Source organism: Anabrus simplex, chromosome 4, assembly GCF_040414725.1.
Source record: "Anabrus simplex isolate iqAnaSimp1 chromosome 4, ASM4041472v1, whole genome shotgun sequence".
NCBI classification, from domain to species: Eukaryota; Metazoa; Arthropoda; class Insecta; order Orthoptera; family Tettigoniidae; genus Anabrus; species Anabrus simplex.
In genome coordinates this window covers 14447813-14461719 of record NC_090268.1, presented here as the reverse complement: position 1 = coordinate 14461719, position 13907 = coordinate 14447813, and the positions used below count along the sequence as shown (strand labels likewise).

At 42.4% G+C, this 13907-nt stretch overlaps 1 long non-coding RNA gene across 1 annotated transcript in view; it reads left to right on the top strand.

Moving 5' to 3' along the window:
- The first annotated feature begins 469 nt into the window (after positions 1-469).
- LOC136872336 (uncharacterized) overlaps positions 470-13907 on the top strand; it is an 843894-nt gene continuing 830456 nt past the window's right edge. Inside the window, exon 1 of the long non-coding RNA XR_010859874.2 lies at positions 470-560. This is a non-coding gene — a long non-coding RNA (uncharacterized lncRNA). The remainder of the gene's footprint in view (positions 561-13907) is intronic.

The window sequence follows — 13907 nt, the reverse complement described above, 5'->3', positions numbered from 1 at the left end:
TTAGGAAATAAATAAAGAATATATTCTCATACTTTATTATATTTTGTTTACCTGAAATTCGTAGCTCATATCCCTAGGATGTTTTCGACATTGAGTTGCTTGTGTGGAGAGATAGAACTGTGGATTTTTGTTGAATGCTCACTTTCTTCGATAAGAAGGAATCAGAACTTGTCCTCTTCCACTGATGGAAATAATCGCTGCGATGTTCGTGTTTCTTCCAGTAATTTGTCAGTCACCGTGATCTTAAAACAACAGGCACTTCCCACCCGTTCGTGGCACACTTCTGTACAAAAGAATCTTGTATTTGCGTGTGAGCCACTAACACTTCGCCCTTTATTGCATCTGCTTTCACACACTGCTGAATGCCTGAGGTGCGAGATGGGAGGATTTTGGAGCTGGCCGGTAGAGATCGCGTACAGCGTCTCGCTAGTGTACCGGCGCCGACAGACGCCAGTCAGTGGGTGAGTGTGCTCGCGCCGTGTCGTGTCGGGGCACGTTGTGTTGTGTAGTGACCGTATCGTGTTGTCATCTGTCGCCGAGCAGTGACAGCTCCCGTCAAGGTAAGTCGATTTGCAATTCAGCCTCGGGAGGCCGACTGACGTCACGGAGCAGCACCATTGTATAATAACTAATTAGTGCGGTTTTGTTGTATTCTATCGACAGCAAAATACTTGAGAACAATTACTTATCATGTAATGTTTCTTCCAATGTGTGACCGCATCAAAAATCCTGTTAGACGTTTCACCCAGGCTATAATATGGCATTTTCAGTGACAATGATAGAACTGTAATAAGTATAGTACTGAAGGCGATTACTGTATTTTGAAGTACGAAGGTGTTATTGCGATAGATGAATGGTATTGTTACGGGCTTTTCATCAGCGTGGCTGTGGTTTGTATCCAAGCCAATGTACGAGGGGTTTTGAAATGAAAATTCACATCCCTGTACTTCCGGTTCCTTGTAAACTCGTGATGTCATGGTTATGATCACAGTTTATTTTATTGATTTAATCTCGTGCCAGAAATATACGGCAAAGTTCAAATGTTATATTATTGGTGACCATAACCTGTCTACCTCCAGTGCATTTAATGCGGAGTAATGAATGCAGGAGGCTGGACAGCAATTGTTGTGGACTTCTCCATATTCTCACCTTCCGGCTAAATTAACTTTGATCTGCCCGCTCCACGTCATGGCCATCAGGCAGAGTTTCTGAAATATGGTGACAAAATAAACATTCCCGTGAATTCATTGCCGGTATCTTCCTTTCTAGAGGTGTTGTAAGGACTTACAGGCCATACTGAGAAGATAAAATATTTTTCTTAATAAAAAGTTGCTAATCGTAGAAAATTCATATACGAAGTGAAAATACGTTTATAAAAGCAACTTTTAACACGCATTAGTGGAAATAACTAATTCTCCCGCTGTAGTATTTTGCAAGGTATCCCTAATCGTATTCTTCTCGAATTATTAATGAATGACCAATGAGCCAGTATGTTCGACGTTAACTTTCACTCCAATGGCGAAATGCATTTTACCTTCTGGCACTACTTGGTAAATTGAACAGGATTATCTCGTTCATCCATTCCGTAAACGTTTCTTATTTATTGCTTTCCTGAATAAATCTTCGTTGTGTTAGGTTTGTGAAACACCTGGCCAATTTGGCCGTGCAGTTAGGGGTGCACAGCTGTGATCTTGCATCTGGGAGATAGTGGTTTCGAACCCCATTGTCGGCAGCCCTGAAGATGGTTTTCCGTGGTTTCCCATTGTCAGACCAGGCTGTATCTTAATTAAGCCCACGGCCGCTTCCTTCCCACACCTAGACCTTTCCTATACCATCGTCGCCCAAGACTTATCTGTGTCGGTGCGACGTAAAACAAATTCAAAAATAGGTTTGTAAAACATTGCAAAATATTTCTTTTAGTATTTATGACCTCATTTCATTCATTCATACTTTCTTTCTTTCTTTTTCTCTTCCCTTCTTTCTCTCATTCGTTGAGGCTGGGATGTCTCCTTCTCCCGCTTTTCTTATCCTGTTAATTTTGCAAATTCTTGTTAATTCAGCTGTCTTGCCTGTTATGGGAATTATCATCACCAGAAGCGTGTATAACTAGTAAGAAATCGTCAATAATTTAATAATAATAATAATAATAATAATAATAATAAACTAGGGCACTATGAAGAGGTGACAATTGTACTAATCATCCGTTCGAGTGCGGCCGCTATACCTAAAACTCTGGTGGAAGGACTAAAGAAGTTGGATTTTAGCACCAACATCTACAAGATCATTGAGAAGGCGGTCGTCATTGCGACGACTGGAATTGTCCGGAAATTGGTGGATTCAAATTCTGGGTAAAAATGTAGCGAAAATTGAGGTTTATTGTCTATGATTTCCTAAAATCAGTACAATTGCTTGAATATCATTACCACGAACGTATTCAAAATAAATAATAATATTCTTAATTATAATACACGCTTCTGGTGATGACAGTTCCCATAAGAGGCCTGACAACGGGAATAACAGGAACTTCTAAAATTAGCAGAATAAGAAAAACGGAAAAGAACTACTAAATCGGTGGCCCGAACGGATTATTTCTGAAGAGAAGAGAAGAAAAATTAATAATAATAATAATAATAATAATAATAATAATAATACAGTGGAACCTCGATATCCCGAATCACCTCGGGAGTTGTATACATTTCGATATAAAGAGAATAGCGTTTTTGAGCCTGTATAGCACACATAATGTATCTATGGTTTATACTGAATACATTATTTTTACAGATAAAATCCTTTTTACGGTATCACGTCAATTATAACACTTATCATAGTAACTTTTAGAAGTCCGGCGGTCCCAGGTTCTAATGATTATTAGCCCTGGCCTGGGGACTGGGCGTTTGTGTCGTCCCTAACGTTCTTTTCCTCACATTGAACACTCTACAATTCTGCAATTTCAGTTACACGCAGGTTCATATCATATGGTGCAAATGATCTCTATAGGTCGATGCCCATACAGTAGTGACACAAGGAACATCTTCTGTTTGTTACGGTTAAACTTTCCTCCCTTCACGTTGAAACTTCTCGTCAGTACCACGCAGCCGAGATTCTTAGAATGAGCTTCTCATCCGCGACTACGGGGATTGCTTTCGTACGTGACCGGCAATTAACTCACACCCGAAAAACTGCAAGGTTACGCCGATTTTCGGATCACTGGAAATTTTAGTTTTTCTATTCCCGCCGTATTAACTCCCAGCATCACTGCAACCCACAAATGCCGTATCGCATAGTTACAGAGTATTTTCCGTTCAAGGGAAGAAATGTTTGCTTCGACAATTCGAGAAATGAAGAATAGGAAAAATAGCCGGGAAATATGAGTCACTTCGAGATAATGAAAATTCGAGGTTCGGGATATGGAGCTTTGAATGTTAACATTATCTTAAGTCGTTAGAGATTATGGTGCCAGAATGTATCTCGAAATGTCTCTTTCCAAGTCTTGGAATTCATTCTAAATCGAAGTGCAAAGAAGGAGGAAGCTAAAATTCTTGAGTTACAGAGCCAGTTATATAACATGTGACATTCGGCTTGAAATGTGAGGGAGAGTCAGCAATGCAGAAAATCCATATCTGATGAAGATCGAGTGAATAGTGTCTAAATTTGCAGAACAATTTTTAATTCAATCAATACATCACATGACAGTACCGAGCAGGTAAAATAGCTGACAATTAATTAATTAATTAACAAACACGTATGTCTACTGTATGAGCCGTCACTCATCAACATTAACATTTAGAAAGCCATGGGATGAGTAACAAATAAAGACTATCACTACCCATAGCCTCCCAACACAGTGGTGATTGTTTAAAATGAACTACATCTGCGTAACTACGTTAATTACAGGTCCGATTCTTCGACGTGTGTGGGTACCGGTAAAAGAAAGAATCCGTAGGTTTGCAAACGTAGGACTAGAACGAAAACAAGAGTTTACCGTCGGATGGGAAAGATGAATGTGTGGAGCCTGACATGAGTGAATAGTGCAATACACATACACGCTCACAAGACGAGATCTCGTTTAGTGTTCTTAATATAGGCAGAATAATAATAATAATAATAATATTAATAATAATAATAATAATAATAATAATAATTGTTACGGGGTTACCCGTGGATGCAGAGGTGAAAGAAGGTGCCGGGGTGAACGGGTCTAACTACAAAGTCAAGAATGGAATTTAAAACTTTAACCAAGGTTATATTTCCTTTTCTTTTTTAGAATTTCAAACTTAACCATCTTTCACTAAGTGAACACAATAATATATCAGGTACAATGACAAACTAGAAACAAGACAAGAAAGATCCCAATTTTAGTGATTTTTACACTCTTGGGCTAAACGCCCCGAGTTTTACAATTTTGAGCTCTTAGCTCAATTTTGGCAGAGCACAAATTTTAATGCAAGGGCAGAAAATCCCCAATACATGGAGCACTAGCTCCAACAATGACAATTACAGGCCTCCCAGAGTCACTATTACAACACTTGAAAAGAGCTAACGTGCTCTTAGTTCACAAGCCTACTCAAGGCAATATCAGACTTTACAATTACTTGCCATCAAGGCACAACTTACACAAATGAAACGGGGGAACCTCGTACCCAACCTACTGGGCCTTAGCAGAAAAAGAACAGGTTAAGTAAATGGCCCGGAACACCAAGTTAAATGGAGGCGTGTACTTGCACTCCTAAATATGCATTCTTGAAACCTAAAAGGCACTAGGCCGATGAAACAGGGACTATTCCAAAACTATGGAGGTGACTCGTATAAGAATAATTTAAGACATTACAGAAAGGAAGAAAACTAGTTACAGAACGTAGTCACCCAAACTAATATGAAGGGGAGCTCGAGAGGGTAAACCACTCTCTATCCCCGAATTACAGTAGCAGATTTTATGAAGTTTTTATATAAGCCGGCAGAAAATTATATTTTTAGAAAAGTAGGTTACATGGTAAAAGTTTCGGACCTTTCCCGCGGGTTAAACTGCTGAGCTAGCAAGAAACAAAGATGTTAAACGGCCATTACCTTGCTAAAAACCTGCTGCCTGATGAAAAGGCACCTCCCGCCTCCTGCTTCACATACACACTTAGTTAGATGTTGATCAAGTGGCCAAGAGCCGTGAAAATCCGCAGTTTATAAATGCTCGGGTAAAGTTCGAGACCCTTCATGAATAATCAAGACACACCCACAGAATTTTATTGGAGGATATAAAAGTTACACTCAAAATAGAAGAAATACGTGATTGGTTGGAAATTAATTACAGAAATTCTTGATTGGTTAAATTCAAAACAGTCAGAAAGAAAGGATAAATATTGCCAACCCAAAAATGAATGAACGAAATTTAGTAAAGAAAAAACTTATGAATACAAAATTTCTTCAAAAAGGTTCCTTCACTTCGCACCAGGGTGCATGATCATAGTTTTTTCTACTGACCTCTCTGAGAGAAAGTCCTAATTTCTTGATGAACGGAAAACAAAACATGTTGAAAGTCACACAGTACTGGCAACTTCATAATCAAAAATTACGGTAGTGACATCTTCAGAGGAAACGTTTAAATAGGTCCAGTTTCAAGTTCAGTGTTTCTCCTGTAGAGGAGTTATAATTTGCTCAAGATTTAACAGTGCGGCGTAGAGGTGTACCTCCCGGTACAATAATAATAATAATAATAATAATAATAATAATAATAATAATAATAATAATAATAATAATAATAATAATAATAATAGGGAAAATCCTGTTTTCCGCTCAGTCGACCAGGTCAGGAATGGAGTGAAAGAAGACCGCATCTACCGGCGAGGATAGGAATTGTGCCGGCTGCCGAAGCCTGTCGCACTCGTCTGGGGCAATGACGGAGGAAATGAAATGCTTTAGGAGAGTGACGCTGGATTGAAAGATGACAGGGAAAATGAGTACCGAGAGAAAAACCTGTTCCGCCTGCGCTTTGTGCAGCATAAATCTCACAGACCGACAGGAGTTCTTTTACGCGTCGGTTAATCCAGCGGTGCATGGCTGACGCGTTTGAGCAACTTCGAATACCACGGAACTGAGCCAGGATCGAACCTGCCAACTTGAACTCAGATGGCCATCACCCTACACTTTGAGCTACGGAGTAAGGCAGGATAAACTCCGGCTGTATGGCTAAATGGTCACTGGGGTCCCGGGTTCCATTCCCGGCAGGGTCGAGAATTTTCCCCATAATCGGTTAATTCCTCTGGCACGGGCACAGGGTGTATATGCCGTTTCCAACATCATTTCATCCTTATCACAACGAGCAGGTCGTCTACGGGCGTCAAATCGAAACACTTGCACCAGTCCTCTGCGGAGGCCAGACGCCATTATTACACAGTGGTTGGCCGTCTTTATTCAGAGTAATTAACCTGTTGACTATATCCAATTCTTGTTTCTGAAGCTTTCGACTCTGTGACGGGGAATTGAAGGCATATCCTATGAGGTAAATTGAGCACTCCCTTACCGCTTCGTCTGGGAGTACACGAGGAGTACTCTGAACAATTATTTCTTAGTATATTCTGAAAATAAACAGCACGTATTATTAATGGGAAAGTGACTGTCTACTTCCTTGGATGATTGATCAGCTTCGAGGCCTTCGGTTCAGTTGGTCCTGGTTTCGATACTTGGTTGGGTCGGGAATTTTTGTCGTTTATACTCAACTCCCCTACGGTTTGAATTTTTCTCGATACACTCTTCGTCATGTGTTTATATACTGTGCAGGCAGCACATATCACACTGCCAGCAACCGCATGTGTTTGGTGTCAGAATGTCCTGTAAAGCAGGACCAAGTGATACAGTACGCACCCGCAACTACACCTACTGAGAATCGAACACCACTTGAACTACGAGGCCCAAAGTTTAGTACACCTTCTACACATCCATGAAGCAAAGCACTGAAGGTTAATGGTGGGGTAGAAGGTAAAGGCTTCCACTATCCGTAACCTCGGCACATGATGGAGTAGAGTGGTTAGCTCTACGCCGGGCCGCCTCTGCCCCCAGGAATTAACCTGGTACTCATTTCTGGTGAAGACTGAGTCAAGCTCAGGGCCATCTGCACCTTCGGAAGTGGAAATCTAGTTTCTTAAATTTTATGATTTCCTGACGGGGATTCGAACCCACGACCCTCCGGGCGAACCGAGCATGCATTTACCGCCTCGGCCTGGCAGCCTCTAAGCACCCATGAATGTAATAATATTTAAAATAGGATGTGGGGCCGTCCGGATACGAAATGCGGTGGGGTGGATCGATAAATTGTGCAGCACTGGCTTCTACCCATGAGCTCAGGTTGGGGGTTCGATCCCAGCAGTTCGGAGTTAAAGGTACACAAATACATCAGCCTCGTGTAGGTAGATTGTCCGGCAAGTAGAGAAATTCCCACGGGACAAAATTCTAGCATCTCGGCTCCTTGGAATGCTGTAAGAAAATACTAGGGTAGGTGGAAATTCCCTCATTGCGAAGGAAAGAGCCAAGGTATGATACTTTTGGAAACGTGAGACAATCTGTGATTAGTGCCATTACGCAATGACCGGGCGAGTGTCTGTGCGGTTAGGGCTGTGCGGCTGTGAGCTTGCATCCGGAGACAGCGGGCCCTAACCCCACTGTCGGCAGCACTGAAGATAGTTTTCTGTGATTTCCCATTTTCGCAACTGGAAAATGCTGAGTCTGTAACATTTTTAAGGCCACGGCCGCTTCTTTCCCATCGTTGCTATAAGACCTACCTGTGTCGGGGCGGCATGAAACAAATTGTAAACGAAAAAGTAATATAATTACGCGATGGTCGACATCACTTGCGATTAGTACTGCTACATGTGCCTGGTTGTGCACCTCTTAGAGCAATAATCACTACTAGCTACAGCTGGGTCTGTGATTAGTGTCGTGGAGGGAAGATTACTACGGGAGTGGTAGCATTATATGAAGAACACCACGCCTCTCTGTTGCCTGTGGTTGGTGCCATAATGTGTGATACACCGTACGTTTACATTGTCAATTATTAGTATCACTATGTGAGCAACATCTTGAGTACCGGGTGAGTTGGCCGTGCGGTCAGGGGCACGCGGCCGTGAGATTGCATGCGGGAGATAGTGGGTTCGAGTTCCACTGTCGGTAGCTATGAAGATGGTTTTCCGTCTTATGTCTTATGTTGACGATGGGATAAGGAAGGCATATGAGTTGGAAGGTCGCGGCCGTGGCCTTAATTATGGTACAGCTCCAGAATTTTTCTGGTATGTAAATTGGAAACAAAGGAAAACTATCTTCAACGCTGCCGATAGTGGGATTCGAACCCAGTATGTCCCGGATGCAAGCTCACAGCCGCAAGGTCAACTCGCCCGGTGACTGATTGTTTAGGATTCATAGGATTTTTTTATCATTCGGTTTGGATCCAAGTCAATGGATATATTTTAAAGTTTTAATTATAGTTTCATTTCGTTGCACCTCGTAATATTAGGTGCAGATGACCGAGTTGTTAGGCTACCTTAAACAACAAACATCATCATCATCATCACCATCATCATCGGAGCCAAGTTAACGTGCAGACTATGACTTGAAGTGAAGTGTTCGTTTGCACGAGCATGTCACCGCTTGAGACGTCTCGGATAATAGGTCTGCGGAAATGCTTCTAGGTAAAACACGTATGACATCAGTAGTGAAATGAAGGGAGACCTGTAAGGACAGACCCCGGAACAACACTGGCACCACACGTGTCCCTGCAGCGCCATTCCTACTGACCTCGGAACATCGACGTACGAGGCCGTTTAGGTGCCAGAAATGGCCACACTGGGCCAATAAACGACAACGTGTCGTGTTCAGTGATGCATCACCCTTTTAAGATATAGGCAATGATCGTTGAGATTAGTGCCACTAAGTGTGTGAAACACCACGGGTTTGGCTGGTGCCCGTGATTAGTACCACTACGTGAGCAAGGCCATGAGTATACGTGGCCTGTCATTAGTTCCACCAAGTGAGGAACACCACGGGAATACCGACGCTATGTGATGATCATTCGTTTCAGATTCTAGTCAGTGGATACATTTTGAGGTTTTAATATTAATTTCATTATACCTCGTACCATTAAGGGCCGATGACATTGCTCTTAGGCCCCTTTAAACAACAAACACCATCATCACCATCAACCACGTGTGAAAAATGGTGGGTGGACGCTTTCAAAACTTCCCACGGCCATCCCGAATTGTGGACAAACTGACCCTCACAACCCAACAAGCATGGAAGGTAATTCCACAGGGCGTGATCCAGAGCCTCTATAACTCAATACCACGCAGGATTGAAGAATGTATTGCAGCATTCATTGTGCGGACCTGTGTCCACACGTACTCGCAGAGGCATCTGAAGATTTTATCATCACATCACAAACTCCAGTCTACGACACACTTTCTGTTTTCCCTGGTGTGTTTAATGGAGCATAAAATCAGTATTATAATGATTATTATTATTATTATTATTATTATTATTATTATTATTATTATTATTATTATTATTATTATTATTATTGGAATATACTGAACAATTGTTAATTACGAAAATTTTAGAGTACATATTATTAACATACCAAAAGCTTTAATTATTTGAGAAATGAACAGATTTATGCAGCAAATCGATTCAAAAACCGTTCCCTAAGAGATTGAAGTTGTAGTGTCATCGCGTCCCACGAGCCCAATGAATTTTCGTCATATTCGTTTGCTAAGAAGGTTTGAAGAAGGTTCCAAGGTGATAAATTGAGCCCGTACTTCAAATACATTTCACTCGTGTGACAACAAATAAAAACAACAATCCATGACGCAAACGCCCTGCCAAGATGATTGTTGCCCGGCCTGCTGACTTGAGTAAACTGTAGTTTCACGTATTCAGTATAACGACATTGTCAGTCGCATTGATTGACTTTTGTGACCAGGTCTTTTGCCCCTTGTACAAGGCACCATCTCGAGAAGTCTTACGCGAAAGAGCTAAACCTGTTCCAGCCCTCAGTCCGGAATTAAAATCCCAAGACTGGTTGGAAAATCATCACGGGTCCTCCGTGTAAGAGGCCTCACACATGGTTGATGATAATCGCTGGTTCAATTGTCCTGTTTCATATTCGTGATCTCCTCTTAAGCTGTTGTGAGCACGGGATGTGAAAGAAGGAGGGGTGGCTAGGTTGGCAACCGGCTCTAAAATCGCTAAACCGCTGTGCGTGGGGACGCAGACAAAGAATACACAAACGGTATCCCCTGCGTAACGTAAGAAACGTGTAAAAGGGCCCCCATGGACTCTCAACTTGGGAGCGTTGATTGGACCCACGGGGCTCTTAGCTGACCCCTGAAATTGCTTCCAAATACTTGTTCCAGGCTCTTCAGTTACATACATTCTGGCCGACATCTCTTGGTCAACTCCTGTTCTTTTCCGACCCCGATAGCATTGGGGCATTTCAGGCCTTCATGGCTCTTGTCTTTCTTAATCCGGTACTTCATTTTTCGAAGTGTCGGATCTTTCATGTTAACCCCTTGTCGCTGGGGGAAGCAGACGAAGAAGACACCCAGGATATTCCCTGCCTGTCGGAGGCGAATAAAAAGGGCGACCAAGGAATGGTACTTTCGGAACCATGAGAAAATCTCTGAATAGTACCACTAACCCGACTTGCGATTAGTACTACATGTACGCGGTGGTGCTACCTCATAGAGCAAAACTCACTACTCCTGAGGAACACGTGCCTCTACTGCTGTCTGTGATTAGTACTACTACATGTGCCTGGTTGTGTTCCTCTTAGAGCAATAATCACTACTAGCTGAGGAACTAGTACTGTTGTCTGTGATTAGTACTACTACATGTGCCTGGTTGTGCTCCTCTTAGAGCAATAATCACTACTAGCTGAGGAACTGGTACCGCTACTGCTGTCTGTGATTAGTACTACTACATGTGTCTGGTTGTGCTCCTCATAGAGCAATAATCACTACTACCTGAGGAACTAGTACTGCTGTCTGTGATTAGTACTGCTACATGTGCCTGGTTGTGCTCCTCTTAGAGCAATAATCACTACTAGCTGAGGAACTGGTACCGCTACTGCTGTCTGTGATTAGTACTACTACATGTGTCTGGTTGTGCTCCTCATAGAGCAATAATCACTACTACCTGAGGAACTAGTACTGCTACTGCTGTCTGTGATTAGTACTGCTACATGTGTCTGGTTGTGCTCCTCTTAGAGCAATAATCACTACTACCTGAGGAACTAGTACTGCTACTGTAATTAGTACTACTACATGTGTCTGGTTGTGCTCCTCTTAGAGCAATAATCACTACTACCTGAGGACCTCGTACTGCTGTCTGTGATTAGTACTACTACATGTGTCTGGTTGTGCTCCTCTTAGAGCAATAATCACTACTACCTGAGGAACTAGTACTGCTACTGTAATTAGTACTACTACATGTGTCTGGTTGTGCTCCTCTTAGAGCAATAATCACTACTAGCTGAGGAACTGGTACTGCTACTGTAATTAGTACTACTACATGTGTCTGGTTGTGCTCCTCTTAGAGCAATAATCACTACTAGCTGAGGAACTGGTACCGCTACTGCTGTCTGTGATTAGTACTACTACATGTGTCTGGTTGTGCTCCTCTTAGAGCAATAATCACTACTAGCTGAGGAACTGGTACCGCTACTGCTGTCTGTGATTAGTACTACTACATGTGTCTGGTTGTGCTCCTCATAGAGCAATAATCACTACTACCTGAGGAACTAGTACTGCTGTCTGTGATTAGTACTGCTACATGTGTCTGGTTGTGCTCCTCTTAGAGCAATAATCACTACTAGCTGAGGAACTGGTACTGCTACTGCTGTCTGTGATTAGTACTACTACATGTGTCTGGTTGTGCTCCTCTTAGAGCAATAATCACTACTAGCTGAGGAACTGGTACCGCTGTCTGTGATTAGTACTACTACATGTGTCTGGTTGTGCTCCTCTTAGAGCAATAATCACTACTAGCTGAGGAACTGGTACCGCTGTCTGTGATTAGTACTACTACATGTGTCTGGTTGTGCTCCTCTTAGAGCAATAATCACTACTAGCTGAGGAACTGGTACTGCTACTGTAATTAGTACTACTACATGTGCCTGGTTGTGCTCCTCTTAGAGCAATAATCACTACTAGCTGAGGAACTGGTACCGCTACTGCAGTCTGTGATTAGTACTACTACATGTGTCTGGTTGTGCTCCTCTTAGAGCAATAATCACTACTAGCTGAGGAACTAGTACTGCTGTGATTAGTACTACTACATGTACCTGGTTGTGCTCCTCTTAGAGCAATAATCACTACTAGCTGAGGAACTGGTACCGCTACTGCTGTCTGTGATTAGTACTACTACATGTACCTGGTTATGCTCCTCTTAGAGCAATAATCACTGTTACATGAGGAACTAGTACTGCTACTGTAATTAGTACTACTACATGTGTCTGGTTGTGCTCCTCTTAGAGCAATAATCACTACTAGCTGAGGAACTGGTACTGCTACTGCTGTCTGTGATTAGTACTGCTACATGTGTCTGGTTGTGCTCCTCTTAGAGCAATAATCACTACTAGCTGAGGAACTGGTACTGCTACTGCTGTCTGTGATTAGTACTACTACATGTGTCTGGTTGTGCTCCTCTTAGAGCAATAATCACTACTAGCTGAGGAACTAGTACCGCTACTGCAGTCTGTGATTAGTACTACTACATGTGTCTGGTTGTGCTCCTCTTAGAGCAATAATCACTACTAGCTGAGGAACTAGTACTGCTGTGATTAGTACTACTACATGTACCTGGTTGTGCTCCTCTTAGAGCAATAATCACTACTAGCTGAGGAACTGGTACCGCTACTGCTGTCTGTGATTAGTACTACTACATGTACCTGGTTATGCTCCTCTTAGAGCAATAATCACTGTTACATGAGGAACTAGTACTGCTGTCTGTGATTAGTACTGCTACATGTGTCTGGTTGTGCTCCTCTTAGAGCAATAATCACTACTAGCTGAGGAACTGGTACCGCTACTGCTGTCTGTGATTAGTACTACTACATGTGTCTGGTTGTGCTCCTCTTAGAGCAATAATCACTACTAGCTGAGGAACTGGTACCGCTACTGCTGTCTGTGATTAGTACTACTACATGTGTCTGGTTGTGCTCCTCTTAGAGCAATAATCACTACTAGCTGAGGAACTAGTACCGCTACTGCTGTCTGTGATTAGTACTGCTACATGTGTCTGGTTGTGCTCCTCTTAGAGCAATAATCACTACTAGCTGAGGAACTAGTACCGCTACTGCTGTCTGTGATTAGTACTGCTACATGTGTCTGGTTGTGCTCCTCTTAGAGCAATAATCACTGTTACATGAGGAACTAGTACTGCTACTGTAATTAGTACTACTACATGTGTCTGGTTGTGCTCCTCTTAGAGCAATAATCACTACTAGCTGAGGAACTGGTACTGCTACTGCTGTCTGTGATTAGTACTACTACATGTGTCTGGTTGTGCTCCTCTTAGAGCAATAATCACTACTAGCTGAGGAACTAGTACCGCTACTGCTGTCTGTGATTAGTACTGCTACATGTGTCTGGTTGTGCTCCTCTTAGAGCAATAATCACTACTAGCTGAGGAACTAGTACCGCTACTGCTGTCTGTGATTAGTACTACTGCATGTGCCAGGTTGTGTTCCTCTTAGAGCAATAATCACTACTAGCTGAGGAACTGGTACTGCTACTGCTGTCTGTGATTAGTACTACTACATGTGTCTGGTTGTGCTCCTCTTAGAGCAATAATCACTACTAGCTGAGGAACTAGTACTGCTACTGCTGTCTGTGATTAGTACTACTGCATGTACCTGGTTATGCTCCTCTTAG